General features: G+C 39.8%; 1 protein-coding gene across 4 annotated transcripts in view; it reads right to left on the reverse strand.

The window, feature by feature from the left end:
• The window catches only part of JADE2 (jade family PHD finger 2), a 363,485-nt gene that overhangs the window by 18,559 nt on the left and 330,769 nt on the right, over window positions 1-14,157 (reverse strand). The gene's annotated exons all lie outside the window — the stretch shown is intronic.

Below are 14,157 nucleotides of genomic sequence, written 5' to 3' on the forward strand. Positions count from 1 at the left end.
AGTGCACTATCTGCACAAAAATATGTACAATACAAGGTCACATCAGAACACATCCAAAAAAAATGGAAATATTATAACATAAATGAACTCTCAACAGTATAATTATTAATAAAATATAGTTGGTTTAAAAAAAAAAAAAAGGATTTTTTATACATTAAATAAAATAAAAAAATTCATAATGTGTACTGTACATACAATGCATTTTTATAGTGTATCTTACTTGCATACATATGGTCTGTGCTATCCAGTGGCATACATATGTGTACTTTTCCAAACAAAGATTATGCCATGCCAATCATCACTATCAGTGGGCACTTACACCTGCAGGTTTAAATGAAATGTCTGAAAACAAGTGTACTAAAGAGAAACCCAGGACTTGAATCGACCTTAACTGCATCTGCACTCCCTTACTCTACATTGCCTACGTCAGTCCGTCTCTTTCCACCCCTGGTCCACTCTTCCAAGTCGTAGGCAGTTCAAAGTGTCATTTGCGTTCAAACATGAATTGCATGCAACTGTGTTCATTGGTGTTAGGTCCATTACTGAGCAGGTGCAGAGCAGATTTTCGCAAGATACAGCATGCAAACAGACACGTCTGAGCACAAATCAGGCCCCATAAGACTTTGTACACATGGAGGTTATTTAAGCATTTTATGTGCATTCTCAAAGCCTATTAAATGGGCTTTGATAGTAGATGCCGAAAGTCCAAAAAATAATGAAAAGGAATGGACCTCTACAAACACATGTTTTAACAAGCCTTAGCTTTTGTGTCAATGTCGCTTGAAGCATACAGAGATGTTCAACATGTGTTAAAAACACAATGGGGTTTTAAAGGAGGACAGGCCTGATGCCTTGCTCAGGTGACCTATATCAGCTTGAGCAATACAAAAAGTAGAGAAATATAGTCGCTAATAACTCACAAAGAAAAGTGAACAATAAAAACACGTTTTTTCCCCCTCTAGATCTTGGTTAATATTACATATTTGGTATTCTTGTCTACAGATAAACACATGTCAGTGCGATTTTCTGGAAAAGCGCAGAACCATGGGAAAATGTATTGGCAGTTTAAAAGGGGCATTTGCGGTGAAACACAGCGGGAATCTATGGTCTTTAAAGACAGGGGGGCTTTAGCCAAGAAGTGCGTTTCTTCATTGCGACAATATCAGCTTTTTGCTTATGAAAAAATGATAACGCTAAATGTCTTTTAGCAGGGGAGTTCAGTCCCCTTACATTCAATGATAAGAACTTAACCATTTTGGCTTAATAGAGAACTTTAAAAGATTAAAAAGGAGAAAGGAGTACTTGCCTAGGGAGGGAAGAGGACCAAGGAGGAAAGAAAAGGAATAGGAAGGGAGAAGGGATGACAGGGCATAAAAACAAACATAAATAACCCCAATATTGGGATTAAAGTAGTTGCCAGAGGGACAAATCATCCAGTAAAATCAGTAACAATGAGGACATGGCCCTAGAAAGGGTGTACCCACCCAAAACAATAACACAAGTGAGTGCAAAAAAAAAGTAATCACCACTAAAGTAAACATTACTGGAAACATAGAAAATCTTGCTATAACTTCAGAAATGATATACAGAGCATAACAGAACCAATTATATAAAGATATTATATAAAGAATACCAGCAATAAACACTATATAGAAACAATAAAAGAGTCCCGATCAGCTCTTAAACTGCTCACCGACAGAGATCCACATTCCACCTTCAAGCAGGAGTCTTATGTCACTGTATAAGTAATGCTCGAAACCTATGATGGTAATGACTCCACAGAATCTAGGGGCTATAAAGTAGAGCTGAATCGCTCCAGGGTAAAGTAGACCTTCAAGCGGAAGAAGTAGAAGGAGTATTAAATTAGCCTTCTCAAGCTACATGCGACCAGTCCGAAGTGGCAATTGAAGCTTGAATGTCTCAAGATTGTAATAATTGGATACCATCTTCTACTGTAGCTATCACATATGTAGAATTATTACGCTGGATAATAAGTTTGACCGGAAAACCCCAGCGATACTGGATTTGATGATCACAAAACACTTCGGTAATGGATTGAAATGAGCGACGTTAAGTCACAGTGGCCAAGGAAAAATCCGGGAATAATTGCAGATTTTGCAAAACCTCTTCCGCTGCCTGTCTTCTGGCTGCTCGTAGGATCCTTTCTTTAATATGATAGAAATGGACCCGCATGAGCGTGTCTTGAGGCGCCGTCTCCAACCCCAAACTTGGTCTTGGGAGTCTGTGGATACGGTCCAGTAGTAGATCTTGATCAGAGGCTTCAGGAAGATGTTTTTTAAACAAATCTTTAGCAAAGTCCGGAAGTTCTGAAATGGAGATAGACTCGGGGACACCCCGTAGCTTTAGGTTGTTTCTCCGGGAACGATCTTCCACATCAGCCAGCTTGTCAGCCATCCCAAATTCATGATTTTCAAGTTTCTCTTGGGATGTAATGAGTTCATTGTGAGACGCCACCAGCTCCTCCATCTTGTCTTCAATATGGGAAGCTCTCCCACCTATTTTCGCCTTGACTTCTCATATCGAGCAGAGCATTTCAGAGAGAACCTCGGCTTTAAATGAGTCAAACATTAGTTGCATAGATTTAATGGTAGTTGGGGCATCTTGATCCATTTGTGACAGAACCGAGGAAGATGTAGACTGAATCAGAGCTGGCAAGGTTACTCTGGACCCCTGGCACTTATATTCAGACCTTAGTTAACTGTGCTTTCCAGCGACCAGGCAGATCCACTACCTCTATATGCTCTTCACCGGGTGGGGACCAGCCTTCACCAGAATGATAAGCAACAGTAGGCCTGCGACCGGCCGCCCCCCCTCAGGGACAACGTTGAGGTGCCTCACTCCTATGATATTGTTACAACAGTAGTAGTGGTAGTAGGTGCTGCAGATGTGGGTCGAGCTCTCGGCTGCGATATAAACTCAGGCAGAACTGTATACTGGGGCTGTAAAATATCTTGTGTGATGAGTTGGGATAAATGGCAGTCTATAACGTGAGTGTAGAAGGAGGGTTGGACAGGAGCCCCTTTGATTCAAGCCCTGATGGCACAGATAGCCCCAGGGGTACTGACCTGAAATCAGCTAGTGTAATGCAGGCTGTCCGGATAGTGACAAGTGGAGCACTGCTGGTCAGTTGATTGAGAGCCACTAAAGTTGTTCCCCAGGTAGAGGCACTGATCGGAGCCCACAGCAGAGGGTCTCCAGGGGACTACTGACCTGTGAACCCTGTCTCAAGCGCCGATCGTGAACCGGAAGTGCGGTTGCAGCCATGGCCCGGGGACTTCTGGTTTATAGTGCCGTGGATGGAGCGCAGTCTGGGAGACTCGGGCGAATCGGCAGTAGGGCCACACAGCAGGACCGAGGACTGTGGAGGGAAGTGAGAGTCCCAGGGGTGTCTGTAGTTATGCAGCTCGGCTAAACACACCCATCCTCCTGTCAGCGTTCGCTCATAGATTGACCACGGTAATATTCAGGGCGCATATGGTAGCCGGGTGCCTTATGTGGACAGTGAGTGCCGGAGAAGGGGGTTTGCAGGCTTTTCAGGCTCCGACAGTGTGGGTCCCAGGTGCGGGTTACTTCAGGCCCTGGATCCCTTCTCTGTTAGGCACAAGCACTGTTCAGGCGGCCCACGGCAACTAGGGGGACAACTTAAGCCCTCAAATTTCTTGGGAGGATATCACCCCAGTGGGGGCCAGAAGTAGAAGCCTTTATGCAGGCAAACTAACTAACACAACTAATGGTTGAAGATTTTTGGTTCATCAGGGGAGAGCTGAGAGATACTCCGTTTGAATAGTATGGCTGTCAGACCACGCCCCCGTCTTATATTGTTTTAATTGTTGCAAATTGTACTTTGACAATTATTATATTTCTTGCATAACAACAAAAATTCCAAGAAAATAAAATACTTTTTACAATTATTTTCATGTTTTATTCCTTACATTATTAAAATAGTATAGAACAATGTTTAAACAAAGGTAAAACAATTAATTTTTAAGGTTATATTTAAAGGGTTAAATTGTCTTATATTACTAGGTTCTCCTCCATCCAGAAGAAGATTGGAGTTTGTAGTATTGAGCTTACCTTCCATTTTTTAACCAATTAACGAGGTGTAAAAGATTTAGAATCACCTGAACAGCAGTGTCAACAATTGTTATAAAAACAATCAAAAATAATTTCTTGTAGCTGTAAAACTTTGAACCACTTCCAGTTTTGCTGCTCAATGTAGTAATGAATTTGAGAAACGTGCAATTTAAAGAAAAACACATCACTGATAAATCATTACAACATGGATTTGTGAGGGATAGGTCATGTCAAACTAATCTAATTAGTTTCTACGAGGAAGTTAGTGGGAACTTAGACCAGGGCAGGACAGTAGATGTGGTCTACTTAGATTTTGCAAAGGCCTTTGATACAGTGCCACACAAGAGGTTGGTTTACAAAATAAGGGAACTGGGTCTAGAAATCAAAATTTGTACTTGGATCGAAAACTGGTTAGAGAATAGGGAACAGAGAGTTGTGATAAATGGAACATTTTCTAATTGGTCAAAGGTCTTAAGTGGAGTACCTCAAGGTTCCGTGCTGGGACCACTCATTTTTAATATATTTATTAATGACCTTGGTGATGGTTTAGAGAGTAAAGTTTCTATTTTTGCAGATGACACTAAACTCTGTAAGGTAATAAAATCAGAGCAAGATGTAGCTTCTCTACAGAGGGACTTAAATAAACTGGAGGATTGGGCGGCTAAATGGAATATGAGGTTTAACACAGATAAATGTAAGGTTATGCATTCAGGGATCAAAAACAAGAACGCAATCTATAAATTAAATGGAATTAATTTGGGAGAATCTATAATGGAAAAGGATTTGGGAGTGCTCGTAGACAGTAGACTTAGCAATAGTGCTCAATGTCAAGCAGCAGCTGCAAGGGCAAACAAAGTATTGGCATGCATAAAAAGGGGCATAGATGCAAGGGAAGACAGTGTAATTTTGCCACTGTATAAATCGTTGGTAAGACCTCATCTTGAATATGCAGTACAGTTCTGGGCACCACTCTATAAAAAAGATCATTTGGAACTAGAAAGGGTTCAGAGAAGGGCGACAAAATTGATAAAGGGTATGGAGTCATTAAGTTATGAGGAAAGGTTAGCCAGTTTAGGCATGTTTACTTTAGAAAAGAGGCGTCTAAGGGGAGATATGATTACTATGTACAAATACATTAGGGGTCAATACAGAGAGCTTTCAAGGGAACTTTTTACCCCAAGGACCATACACAGGACACGTGGTCATCCCCTAAGGTTAGAAGAGAGGAAATTTCACAACCAGCAAAGGAAGGGGTTCTTTACAGTAAGGGCAGTCAAGATATGGAATTCATTGCCAGGGAAGGTTGTGATGGCAGATTCAATAGATATGTTTAAGAAAGGGTTAGACAAATTTTTAGCGGAAAGGTGTATCCAGGGATATGACCGTTAATTTAAAATAAAGGATAGTAGTGGATATAGGGTAAAAATTGGATTGCAATATTGAGTCTGGGGGGATTTTCAAAATTGAAACAGATGGGCGGTTGCCTACTCTGGATTAATTTCAAATATAAGTGCAGGATCTCAGAAGGTGTCTTTTTTCAACCTCATCAACTATGTTAACTATGTTAATTACTTGGCAAGTCTCATGCACAATTTCAAAAACTTTCATTATCCCCAAAAAGAAAGTAAGAATGGAGGGAACCAAAACTTTCCTCATTAGCCATATACCGGATTCAAATTTTAAAAAAGTAAAATATAAGCATATTATTATTGCTCTTTGCTGCTCTTTATTTTACTAGACACAAGTATATTTATATATCATTTGCATATTGTTTTTATATAATATATATATATATATATATATATACACATACACATACACACACACACACACACACACATATATACACACGCACACATTGGATATATCGTACTTGCTAGGCATTGCTAGAAATTGTAATGTTGGGAGGCATATGTACTATGAGCAATATAGAAAGGTCAATGACAATGATGTCAGTCTTTTATTTAAAAACTACAAACACCAAAGTAAATAAAGCCATTCTATAACATAAACTGTTAGGTCTATACATTGCACATCCTTGGACACAGAACAAATGGTGATTGGAATTTCCACATTTTTGGATGATAATAAAACAGGCTACATGCAGTGATAAATGAATACTCTTCACGCCAAGGTGAGAAAGATAAATTTAAAGACGTCAGCAGCATCTGAGCAGGAATATGGTACAGTATTAAGAATGGAAGAATAGTACAATAAAATTCCACACCATATTAAGGTACAAAAAGTAGTGAAGAAAATATCATATATCCACATAATACAAATATAACACAGGTGAAAACCTGCATAAAACCCACGATTTGTTACCAATTTTTACAAAAAAACCATACAAGCCCTAAGACTGCACTATATATATATATATATATATATATATATATATATATATATATATATATTAGCGGAAAACAGACAATACCTTCAAACAGCTACAACAAATACATAAGAATATGACATGAGATATAATATTTTCCATAATATTTCAACCAGCAAAATTAGTCCTATAAGGTATATATATCTGTTCAGACTGGTCAACTTTTATGGTGAATATATTTTGGCTCACCTAAGAAAATCAAGCTAGCGAGAAATTGGTGGAACCCACCAACATCAAGGGGTTACAGATGTGTTGATTTTTATTATTTATTATTCCAACCAGCTAAAATATAAAAATGAGCTCCTTTTGAATATAGATACGCATATTTACTGCGCCTATTTTATCTGCATGTTTATCATGTAGGTTTTTCAGTGTTTCCAAATATCGGTACTTTAATTCAAAGTGCATGGCAAAACAGGTGCAAATCAATTGACTGGAAACTTCAGTTTATAGCATGAGCAGTTGGTTAAATAAACAACCATGCAACGAGAACTCCACAGAGCAGAATATCTGAGCAACGCTGGAAGGGTTAACTTCCAGTGTTAGGCGCCGGGAGTGCATCTGAATGTAACTATGTGTATTATAAATGTAAAATGTGTATAATGTAAGTGTATTTGTAAACTAAATTGTGTAGTGTAAAATGTGTCTTAAATTAAATGTGTGTACATTAAAATGTAAAGTGTGCCTATCTGCTCCCTGGTGGTCCAGTACGGATCTGGGGCTCTTCTGGCGGGGTTCTGCTGCAGCTCTGGTCCCTGTTCGGGGGACTGGAGCAATGTGGTGCCGGTAAGGGGGGGGGGGATGCGGGGTTCCCAACCCCTGGTGGTCCAGCGGGTGCTGCAGGATTGGCCTTGTAGTCTTCACCCTTCGGCATCATATAGATCCAGGAGGTGCAGCACCTCCTGGGTGACCCAGGAGGCTAAGTCGCTTGTTGGAGCTCAAAGAGCTTCAGCTGGCGACAGGGTAGGGACTACTGTCTTGGGATCTGGCTGCTCTCCCCTGGTACTATTACGGCTAGGGGTGAGAGCCGGACCTCAGTACAGGGTCCCTGAAGGTAGTTTCAGCGGGAGATTTAAAAGATAAATCTCTCACCCCAGACAGAGAGGCACCAGGAGGCAGAGTGGGCTGAGTCCCCCTCTCCCTGGCAGCTCGTGGACAGGGGGGGAAGTACACTCCCCCCTGCTTCTGTGTAAAAATGTGTTAACCTCTCGGGGCTGATTCATATGCAGGCTGCATGAATCAGTCCAGATTGGTGACAAGTGACAAGAGGCTGGATTACCTCCTTTCATGCTGAGTCTCAAAAACTGTATAAAAAGAGCACTGGTTTGCATTGAAAAGTAGTATTGTTCCATCTGACATTCTGATTACTGGTACCTTAAACAATTGTGAACTAACCTTAGTGGCGCTATATAAATAAATGATGATGATGATGAACCTTATCAGGACACTTGAGCTAATAAACATCACTTGCTTAAAGATCCTGCTTTGACAACTTCTTCCTTGCTGTAATTCCTGACACCTGCAGATTAGACCCAAATCTAATCTGTTTCCAGGTGTTTTGAGGTTTGAACCCAGCTTTCCAGTACCAACGATTTGCCCACTACCTGCAGCTCTGGCCAGTATGACAGGCCAGGGGTACCATCCACAGCAACCCTGATCTGAAGGCAAGTGGTCAGGAATACCAGTCCAGGTGTACCAGCAAGAGTGTACACTAGCAGCGACAGTTACCCAGAAGGACGCAGTGCTGGATGCTGCTAAGGAGTCCAGTGGTGGCAGCAGCTAAAGCACCTCCTACTGCGGGTAAAGGGTGCATTTGTGATAAGGGGACAGTGGCAAGGCAAGCCTAACTGGTCCCTAGCAACACAACACAGAGTGGCATAGGCGGTCCATCCTGTCACAGTTGCATTACGATCACCCAGAGAAAGCAGCCTCAGCTGAGTCTTTTTTCAATACTCTCCGTCAAGGTCTTCATTCTGATGAACATTACTGTTACAAAGATGGCTGGCAGACAATGCCTGAGAGGATCCAGCTTTGAAGAGTTAGTTTCAGCTAGGTCTCTCCAAATCAGTGAAGGATGCGTTAGTATAATATCCAGCTCCAGGAACTCTAGACTCCCTGATGAACTTGTCTATTTGTTTTGATAGATGTTTCAGGGAGCGCCAAATGGAAAGAGGTCTTGTGTCTGAAGGGCACTCAACTAACCTTTTAGACACAGTTAAAAATATCCAAAGAGGAGAGTGCTAGAAGGCGGATGTTGGGCATGTCTATGTTTTGTGGTCAGAAAGGACACAAAGTCCAAATCAACCTGGGAAACGACGTCCTAGGTGACGACAGGAAGTGTCTCCTAGGTTCTGCCAGTATCGCAAAAATGCCAAGGCCTTCTTAATCATCAGATCTGAATCCAATCAAGCATTTAAGGAATATTCTCAATTGATGCCCGAGGCAGTGTTTTCCACCACCATTAACCAATTGAGTGACTTTCTTGTAGAATGGCGGTGCATCCCTATAGATATTGGTAAATTCAATGTCAAGGGGCATACTAGCTGTGCAATGCTCTATTAAGATTTTTATATATAGTGGCGTTTCCTTTTTATGTATCCACTTCCTGTATATTGTTCATGATACTATTAACATAACAAAAACATAATGAATAGGTGAAGTGCTCTAAAGCAGGGGTGTCCAACCTTTTAGCTTCCCTGGGCCACATTGGAAGACGACGAGTTGGTTTGGGCCGCACATAAAATACACTAACACTAATGATAGCTGATCATTCAAAAAAACATAGAAAACATAGTTAACATATTAAACTTACTTGGAAATGAAGTTAGTAAGAGTTAGGAAACCTGTTGCAGAATCATGATTAAAGCAGTAGTCCCATTACCAGCTGCAATTTAACTTACCTGCATCTGCCCCTTAGTGGGGTTCGGGGAATTAAATGCCAAAAACTTTTTTTCCCTCTCTTTCTGCACCCATGAATAATTTTTTTTATTGACCAGTTTGAAATGGTCATGGATATAGGTAGCATCAGGAGGACTAATAGAAATCTACAGAGATTTAAAGATAGGGTGGCGGGAAAAATGACTCATGGAGCAGCCTCCGATGAGGGTAACAGTGGGTGATAATTTCACCCTACTCAACACTGCACATTTAAAATGGTTTAAAATATTAAAAATACAATCATCTCTTAATATTTATATTAGATACATACAGAGAACACAGCTAGTTCATAATTGCATGGTGCAGAAAGTCCAAATTCAGAGTAACAACAATAAGATACTGGATAATCTTTCACTGCTGCTGCTGATAGTTCGCGCGGGTGACTCCTCTGTGCTGCGCTACGCAATGGATGTTGGGTGTGATGACGTCACCCCCGACATTCACTGCGAGCACCGCACGGAGGAGGAGACAAGGGAGGGAGCCGGAGCGCCAGCTGACGTGACCGCAAGGTAAGTATTTTTTTTTGCAGGATATTTTTTTCATTAACAGCGCTGCCCCCTTGCCACAACCGCTGGGCCACATTTACAGGCGGGCTGGGCCGCATGCGGCCCGCGGGCCACATGTTGGACAACCCTGCTCTAAAGCATGTTGTGGCAATAAGCGCTTCAAATATATTATTCCATGTATAGTGCCCTCTTTTAACTTCTGGCATATAAACCATGGCCAAAAGCAGCATTATAGCAAGGTGGCATTATAGAGACCAACACAAATGATAAATGTTAATGTATTTTGTACAGAAACATAACAAGACTTAAGTGAGGCGAAATAACAAAGAGGGAACACAATCAATCATTTGTAGCAAACATATTATTTTACACTTAACAGAGGATGTCAACTAACAAGTGAAGCATGTGCAACTTTATGAGCACAGTGGTGCTCTACCGTTTTTAGCTAGGATGGTATCTGTCAACTACGAGATCCCAAAAATACTGCGACACCACTTAGGATGCTTAACCCATAGATTGAGCACATGCACAGCTTATACACTAGCTCATGAGTGACCCTGTTGCTGAACCATCATAATGCAGAGTAGGAGATGTAGCTATTTAAGTATTGGTCTTCCTTAAACATGTTATGATATTGCATCTATTTAAAGCACAGTGTACTGTGCTAGCTCATGTGATAATACAAGTTGTTTCCTGGGCACTTAAATGATTATACCAACAGTGCACTGTGTTCCTCTACAGGCCTTGTCATATTACCTGCAGCAGACATAATCACTTATTATTATCGGCAGCACTGTACAGTAGGGAAAAGAGGAAATATATAAAACAAGGACCTATGAAGTAGATAAAATAATTGCAGACATGAAAACTCCTTGTTGCTGCAAAGCACAAGGAGGATATAATAAGATGCATAGTGTACTCTGAAACCCTTAAGCTCATTGATTGAAAGTTAGTGGTAATGGTATTAACAACTGGTGTATTACTGAATAAACTTTATGTAACGTGCAGTGCCGACATAGAAAATTGAGGTAATAAATAAAACGTGTTTATACTGTTGAAGAGGTGATATGATATGCCCAGGCTCCCACTACCCAAACCTTTTCAGTAACTTGAATTGGTATTCTGCCCACGACTTGTACACCTTTTCTCTTAAAAGAAACAATTTTGGAACCTGCTGTATAAAGAGAGTATTCTTATTATGTGCAGCAAAATTGTTAAAATATACTATTATCGATCTCCCATAGGTATGAAGAAAAAATATTTAATCTCCATTAGTAACACACTACTGCAATATTGTCCATGACAGCTGCCTAAAATAAAGTCTTGTACACATACTGTATACATGTAAAAGTATAAAGTAAATACATTATATCCTCAAAGAAATAGAATAGAAGACATGTGAAAATAGACTGATAGGTGTAAATATGTATTATCCCCTTTAAAAAAGTTTTAACTACAGATTGAAGGTGTTTACTTTTGTGTGCGCCAATTGTTATATTTCTCAGAACTGTTGAACTGCACAGTACTACCCCTCCTATTTAGTATCCTGAATGCAATTCTCACTGTTTATTAATGTTCTCTGGGTAGTTCCCCTATTACATTGTGGCTAAAACTATTTCATGACGATTAACTAAGGTAGAAAGTATATTTTTGCACCTGGGCCACCCATTCCCTAGTTCCGTCACTGATGGAGGCCTAGGCTGTATTCATCTTATATCTGTACCTGGTACAAATGAAAATGTACAAGTAAACTTTTCAAATACTGGAAACAGAATCTGTTTTTCAAGATTATCCAAATAACAGCATAATCTCTTGTTTTAAAAAAAAACACCTAAATAAGTGGTTAGCTATGAAGTCTATTTACTGCAGAATGCAAACGAAGAAACGTTTCTACCATTTAAAAAACAATCCTAAAATTTATTTCGTTTTATTTATAATAAACAGGAAGAAGAAGAATGAAAATGCTATGGCATATCAAGGCATTCTTTGTGCAGTGTTGCAGGTACCTCGGTGTGTATTAATTCCAATAACATTTAGACAAGAAAAGTAAGTGCAAGCTGCATATGAACTGCTGTCAGGCCCAAATCCTATCCAAGTGTATGGTTTATGGTCCAAGTGTGAGAAACTGATATATCCAATGTTTCCCTTGATATACTCAATTTGAGTAATAATAACTGCTGGCAAAATGCAAGAGATAACAGAAAAAGCATGTGCTACACACATACTAGAGCCAAGTGGTTGACTTGCCTTGGCCTAAGTTTTTATTTCTGGGCAAGTCATTGGCTCCGATTCAATATTCAGTAAATCTGTCTGCTCATTGCCAATGAAACTAGAAATCCTATTTAAGTTAATGGGAGTTTAACTGAATGGTGCTTCGGACTTCCTGGGAAATACAATGTAATCTTTACAGTGTGGTGAATTCTGCAGATTACAGTAAGATTTATATATGCTTTCATTGTTGTAATGATATATTTTTATATTCATTACAAACATTAAAATATGGAAAATATAATATGATAAAAAAGAAAGCCATATGCAGAAGTGGAGAGAAGGGAGTCACATATTTTTGAACTTTGATAAGCAAATTACTATAAATTGATGATTGTTACCATAAATTAGTACATCAAATGTGAATAAAGAAAAAGAGGGCGCAAAGTTATGTATTTCATATAAACTTTATTGGAGGCATTGTGACACAGTGGTTAACATTGCTGACTAATAGCGCGATGGCCCTGGGTTGGAAACCAATTAGGTTGGTATATGTATGGAGATTGTATGTTCTCCCTCTGTTCACAGTGGTTTCCTCAGGTGCTCAGATGCCCTCCATGGTCCAAAAACCATACAAGCAGATAATTGGCTTCTTGCTAATTAGGCCATAGTGTGTGTGTGTGTGTGTGTGTGTGTGTGTGTGTGTGTGTGTGTGTGTGTGTGTCTGTGGTAGCATGCATATATATTATAAATGAGAATAATTTTCTGATTATGCTTCTCTGCATAATATATCTTCATCATCAGCTATTTATATAGCGCCACTAATATCTTCAAACTATATAAATAAAAATGATGATACCTTTATTTGAACATACACTATACTAAACTATAAAGCTTGGTATCCATATTAAACCATGGTTAAATAGAAGAAAACAGTGCAAAGCATAACAAAGATAAAGCGCCAGGGCTATGCTAGCCCAAAAAATTAAACATATTGTAGAGCACAAACTTTGTTATGAGAAAGTAGTACTCATGGAAGATAGTGGATGTGGCTAAACTGAGAGCAATGCAAGAACGAGCATGAAGAAAATGTTCATAGTTTTGTTAACTTCATACTGGTCAACTCTCCCGGAATGTCCGGGAGACTCCCGAATTCTGGGTAGGTCTCCTGGACTCCTGGGAGAGTAGGGCAACCTCCCGCATCTGCCCACTTCCTAGTGAAGCGGGCAGATTTAGAGCTGCAATGACGTGATTCTCAAGGGACCGTCCTCCACTGTAAAATGATGTGTTCCCATCATGAAGTCACGGGAGTGGGACCAAAATGATGTGATCCATCAAGCCCCGCCCCCTCTGGAAACTCCCGGAAAAGATTTTCGTAAAATTGGCAAGCATGGTTAACATTAACTTATAAAGATGAGTTGTGAATACAGTGTAATATAGGACAGCAGATAGAGGAAGGGTTTTTCTAACTTTAATGATTCGTCGTGGCACCAATGTAAAAACAACACCACTTACACTGGCCTGAATATAACTCTGTAGTGCCCCAAATACTAGCAAACGTATAATGCAAATTACCCTGGAGTATTAAAAAAACAAAAATAAAGTAAAAAAAGGGACCTAGAGGGTTAGTTCCGGCGATACTTGGATAAACTGGGATAATATTCTCTCGCCTGAATATACCAGCCTTGCCGGATTTGAGCTTTCAGCTCCACTTTAGTGAAAAATAAAATAAAATGTTTAAAAATATACTTTTTAATTGAAGCATAGAATATTTAAATAAATATATAGCCTTCTTCAGGTATTCTCCCTTGACTTGGGAACTCAGTTCCACTTAGCTAAAAATAATAATATTAGCAGTAAAACATTGGAGTGAGAGCATTTCTTGCAGTGTTGCAGAGCAGTGCCGACAAGGCACTTCATTCTGCAGAGTGTGAGTAATGAAAGGAGATAAAACGGGATTCCCGTGCTGTTAAGAAGACAGTGTGGTACTTATGCCTCCGCTAAGGGACTTGAATTTTGCAC

Source organism: Mixophyes fleayi, chromosome 4, assembly GCF_038048845.1.
Source record: "Mixophyes fleayi isolate aMixFle1 chromosome 4, aMixFle1.hap1, whole genome shotgun sequence".
Taxonomy (NCBI): domain Eukaryota; kingdom Metazoa; phylum Chordata; class Amphibia; order Anura; family Limnodynastidae; genus Mixophyes; species Mixophyes fleayi.